At 39.3% G+C, this 5,866-nt stretch overlaps 1 protein-coding gene across 3 annotated transcripts in view; it reads right to left on the bottom strand.

Annotated features, from left to right (window-relative positions):
* Window positions 1-5,866, bottom strand: part of Ap1g1 (adaptor related protein complex 1 subunit gamma 1) — an 85,421-nt gene that overhangs the window by 64,399 nt on the left and 15,156 nt on the right. The window contains exon 1 of one of the 3 annotated variants that reach the window (XM_029532332.1): window positions 2,403-2,487. The exons of the other annotated variants lie outside the window; for them this stretch is intronic. The gene's annotated coding sequence lies outside the window, so the exon portion shown is untranslated. Of the gene's footprint in view, window positions 1-2,402; window positions 2,488-5,866 lie in introns of those variants that run through there. 3 annotated transcript variants of the gene reach the window in all.

Here is a 5,866-nt window from a genome sequence, read left to right as displayed (position 1 = left end):
CACCCAACTGTTCTTCCGAAGGTCCTGAGTTCAGGTCCCAGCAACCACATGGTGACTCACAACCATCTGTAATGAGATCTGACTCCCTCTTCTGGAGTGTCTGAAGACAGCTACAGTGTACTTACATAGAATAAATAAATCTTTAAAAAAAAAAGAAAGAAAGAAAGAAAAACCAATAATAATAATAATAATAATAATAATAAGGGAGCTGGAAAGATGGCTTAATAATTAAGAGCACATGTTGCTCTTGCAAAGGACCCAAGTTTGAGTCCCAGAATCCAGGTAGCAGCACATAACTGTCTATAACTCAGCTCCAGGGGATCTGATGCCCTCTTCTGACCTCCATGGGCACCAGGCACTTACATGATACACATACATACATGTGAGCAAAACACTTATGCATATAAAATTAAATATTAAAATTTTAATAATAAAATCTACTAAGCTCTTAGTTAAAAGATGACCGAAGTAGTCTCACTTAGAAAAACGGTCATTTTCTTTGCCTTTAGACAGAACTTATAGGAAATGAAGACTAGAAAGGTCTCTATAGATCTGAACCAGAGGTGTCAAGTTGTTCAGAAAGAAGTTTCTGAGTGACTGATTGAAAGACAGTATCCTCCAAACAGTCAAATCAAATCAAGTTGCCTATTAAGCTATGCCCCTTTTAAACTTTTATGTAAGACAGAACCAAGATAAACAATGGGACACATACCTCCCTTTACCCTTATTCTATGTAAATAAATCTACAAGGGAAAACAATAAGGGTTGTGCCAAAGTGTTAACAAGAGTGAAGTAGTCTATGGAAATAAAACACTGAAAATAAAAAGAAAACAAATCAAAAAAACAAAATCCAGGTGGTGGCACTTGCCTTTAATCCCAGCACTCGGGAGGCAAAGGCAGGTGGAAAACTATGGGATCTGGTTGGTACTTAATGAAGAAATTAAAAGCTGGAGAAATGGCTCAGCTCTTAAGAACACTGACTCCTCATCTGAAGGTCTTGAGTTCAAATCCCAGCAACCACATGGTGGCTCACAACCATCCATAAAGAGATCTGACACCCTTCTCTGGTATGTCTGAAGACAGCTACAGAGTACTTACGTAGAATAATAAATAAATCTAAANCCTTCTCTGGTATGTCTGAAGACAGCTACAGAGTACTTACGTAGAATAATAAATAAATCTAAAAAAAAAAAAAAAAAAAAAAAAAAAAAAAGAGAGAGAGAGAGAGAGAGAGAGAGAGAGAGAGAGAGAGAGAGAGAGAGAGAGAAAGAAAAAATAGTAATAGTTTAGTGCCCAGGAGACTATGTCATAAAGTGTCAAGAAAACAGAATACAAAAAAAATAGCATCAACACAGCATTATTCAGATCTAGTTCAAAGTAAAAGGGAGGATATAAAAACATGGAATAAAAATCAGTTTCATAACATAACATCCTCCTTTCAAAACATAACATCCTCCTTGTTCAAATCAATGAATCCTCCTACCACATGAGGAAGTATTAAATAATTTTTAACTAAAAAAATACAATCACTCAACAAATGTTTGCTCACTTTTTTAATGGCAGGTATTCAAACAGGTACTTGGGCCCAGAATGGTCAATATATTTATCCTTAAGAACTCAAAAGTGAAGCTGGAATCCCAGTACTTAAGAAGTGCAGGGCCAGGCTGGGGGTGGCGTGCGCCTTTGATTCCAGCACTTGGGAGGCAGAGGCAGGTGGATTTCTGAGTTCGAGGCCAGCCTGGTCTACAAAGTGAGTTCCACGACAGCCAAGGCTATACAGAGAAATCCTGTCTCAAAAAAAATCAAAAAAATTAAAAATTAAAAGATTAAAAATTAAAAATTAAAAAAGTGCAGGCCAGAGAACTGGAGAGTGGGGCCAACAGGGCTCTCAGACCCTGTCTCAAAAAATACTAGAAAAACTCAAAAGTCTCGTGAGAAGAACAGAATTTAAATTCCAGCCATATAGTAAAAAGAAACAAACAAATGGCAAAAGAAGAAAAAGTTCACACATAAATAATTAAAATTTTGTCATGGCCAAAATAATTTAGTATATTCAGGCCTTTTTTTCTTTTGAAATGAAGGCTTTTTACAGACTTCAGAGTTTCCCCATTTTGTAAAGATAATGGAGGATACAGACTGTGCATGCTGATTTGCCCACTATGTCTGTCTAGCACAGTACCTCAATTACCAATGGTATTATTTTTGAAGCAAAAACAGTCAATCATACCAAGTGAAAAAAAAAATGTTATTGACAAATTCATGCCTACTTGGGTCAGATTTTTTAAACACTGGAAAGATTATGAAACCCTTCACATTTTCACTGTTCAAGTAACTTTAATTTCAAGCTTGAGACAAGGAATTGTACACTGAGAGCTTTAAGTGATAACCTTGGGATCAATTACCTGGGTTGAATCCTAGCTCCACCACTTAATAGCTGTGTGTCCTTGAGTAAATGACTTAAACTCTGACATCTTCAGTTTCCTCATCTGCAAAATGTGGAGAAAGTACCTATCTCAAAGGGTTATTGCAAGACTTCAATATAATACATATAAAATAAACACAAAAGAACATATTCTAGCCCTGCCACCTGTAATCCCAGTACTCAAAGCCTGGAACAAAAGGTCAAAAAAGGTTAAAGCCAGCCTGAGCTATGCTATATTGGAGAAACCCTGTTTTTTGAGCATTTTTTTAAAAGATCATTTTCTTTAAAAATAGACAGTACAGAAGGGTGTGACCATATTCATGGAAAAGATAAAGATCAACCCCAACCCATGGCACATCTGTGAGAGAAGGGCTTAACAGTAGGGACAGCATGAGATACAGGATCTTTGGTAATATTTTCTTTCTTAGTTGGATATTGGGTAAATGAATATTTATTATTGCTGACCATGTTTATGTCTGAAATATTTCATATTTAAACTAAACTCAGAGGCTGGGTTGGCAGAATGCTTGCATGGCATGAGAAAGGCCCTGAGATTAATCTCCAGTCCTGAAATAAAAAATTCTAAATTTAAATATATCTAATCCATGTAGTAAGCACTGTTATCACATTATCTGGAAAGTATAAACTATCTGGTTGGCCATGTCTGACTTCAACTGGCTATATAACTGCTGACCTTCAACTCCTAATCTGTGGGTCTCTCTATCCCTATCCCTATCCCTACACACACACACACACACACACACACACACACACACACACACACACACACAAAAGCTAGAATAGTAGGTATGCACTACCACACCAAGCTTTATTTTTCAAAGTACTAAAAGACCACAAAGGGCTGTAGCTTGATGATACAGCATAAGCCAACTATCCACAAGACCCTGGCTTCAATAGACAATACCAAAAGAACAACAAAAAGTGCTGGGGAGATAGTTTACCAGATGCACTGGCTAGCCTTATGTCAACCTGACACACAAACTGGAGTTATCTAAAAGGAGGGAACTTCAGCTGAGAAGATGCCTCCATAAGATCCAGCTGTGAGGCATTTTCTTAATTAGTGACTGATAGAAGGGCCCAGCCCATTTGGAGTGTTGCCACCCCTGCCTGGGTTCTATAAGAAAGCAGACTAAGGCCTGGCAGTGGTGGTGCTGAACTTGAATCCCAGCACTTAAGAAGTAGAGAGGCAAGTGGATAACTGGGCTTAAGGCCAGCCTGGTCTACCTACAAATCAAGTTCTAGAACAGCCAGGGTTATTCAGAGAAACAGTCAAAAAAAAAAAAAGGGAAAAGAAAAAAACGACAGGCAGGCGGACTGGCAGCAGTGTAGCAGCACCTTTCCATGGCCTCTACATCAGCCCCTCCTCCAGATTCTCCCTGTTTAAGTTCCTGTTCTGACTTCCTTTGATGAACAGCAATATGGAAATGTAAGCCAAATAAATGCTTTCCTCCCCAGCTTGCTTTTTGGTCACGGTGTTTTCATCGCAGCAAAGAAACACTAAGACACCAACCAGATAGAGCACTTGCTGTGCAAACGTGAGGACCAGACTTCTGATCCCAGCACCAACAAGCTCCAGACATAGCACACTCTTAACAGTCCTGCCAGCATGGAGGATTGGGGAGGGAAGAGAAGCAAAAACAGGAAAAACTGGGTTTCCCTGGCCACCAGACTATGCAAAAAGACAGTGATTGAATTCCAGGTTCAGTGAGAGACCATGTCCCAAAAGACTAAGGGGGAGAACAGTAAGATACGCCTACACATGTGAAGATGCTCGCTCACACACTCTCTCTCTCACATGGAAGGGAGGGAATTGAAGCTATCTAGTTAGTATGCTAGCAAAAAGCATTCAATGGCTTCTAAGGTCCCAAGTCTTTCTTTAATTTGCTAAACTCCTAACTCTATGTCCAACCCCACCTGGTTTGTTCAGTGTTGGAAAATCAAACCTAGGGTCCCTTGCATGCTGAGCAAGCAATACATCTTCAACCTGTAAAATTCATTTTAGAAGACTCTGCAACCCAAACTAGAACTAAAATTCCTCCTGCTCGTGTGCTAGGATTACAGGTATACAAAGCCATGCCCAACCATTTAGAAAATGTTCTGTCCAAAAGTTAAGTGAAATTGGGTTTGGGAGCTTAAACTAAATGAGGTTATTTTAGATATTCAAAGTGTAATTAGAATTATTACCACAGCACTGCCTGCTCTTCCAGAGTATCCAAGCTCAATTCCCAGTACCCACACAGCAGCTCACAACTGTAACTCCAATTCCAGGGGATCCAACCCCCTCTTCTGCACACAAGTGGTACAGACATGCATGCATACAAAACACCCATACACATAAAATAAAAATAGATAAATCTCAAAAACAACCCAACATATTAAATTACTGATAAACAGGAAAAAGGCTTAACAATTGTCTATTTTGATTTTAAAAGTTATCACCCAGTGAAGAAAACAGTCAACTTCCAAATCTATATATCTATATATGGGATAAAGAGTCCCCCAAGGAGTAAGAGCATTCTCAAGCCAGGATGACCGCTTGTGTCCCGTGAAGTGCTCACTTCTTCACACACGCCAGGACAAGATCCCCAAGGCTGTCCTTGTACGGCCACCCTTATCGCTTCCTCACCTCTGAGTATGAGCACAATAAATACTGTTTTTATTGAATCAGAAATACCAAAGAGGTCTTATCTAAAGAACATGTATTTGTTCTTCCAAAGCACATGAAGTGAAGGTATGCTGGCTGCTCTGCTTCAAAGCAGGCAGCCAGGACCCAGCCCAGTTCCCAGCCTAGGTAACTTGCTTCCCACAACAGAACTCACTACTGCTGAGAGTTCTGAGCTTCTGACAGCCAAAAGCCAAGAACACAAACCAAAAAGGCTGATGAAGTTCCTAAGGCTACAACCTAAACCTCAACCTAAGACATCTGAACTCTTCATTCAGTCTTTTTTTAAAAAATCTAAATTAAAAGCCAACTTTTCAACATTAAAACCACTCCCTTTTCTAACCAACAGGAGGATTTTTCTTGGGTAGATCTTTCTTGCTATAGATAGAAAGGAAGGAAGGAAGGGAAAAAGGGGGGGGACGATCTCTCTAAGGACTGAGAGTGCAGCTTCTTTTGCCACTGATTACTACATAACATCCAGGCATGGACTGTGTGGCTGAGAACTAAGAGACTCAATTAACTAAACAAACCACCACCACCCCATAATTCCCTTCTCACAGTCGGTCCATACTTTTATGTTGCATGATGCTAGAATTTGTTTCATTCATATATATAACTAAGTTAGTGCATTTACAAGTTGCACTCTGAGTGGAGCAGAGCACTAAACAAGTGGGGCTGGGAGAAAGCCATGAGAGTGATCTGTAAGTCCTATGTACATCTGAACAACCGTCAAAGAGCAAATTTAATTTTTTTTTTTTTTT

Source organism: Mus pahari, chromosome 20 (assembly GCF_900095145.1).
Source record: "Mus pahari chromosome 20, PAHARI_EIJ_v1.1, whole genome shotgun sequence".
Classification (NCBI taxonomy): domain Eukaryota; kingdom Metazoa; phylum Chordata; class Mammalia; order Rodentia; family Muridae; genus Mus; species Mus pahari.
Note: the sequence above shows the minus strand (reverse complement) of the source record. Positions and strands in the feature narration are given on the sequence as shown.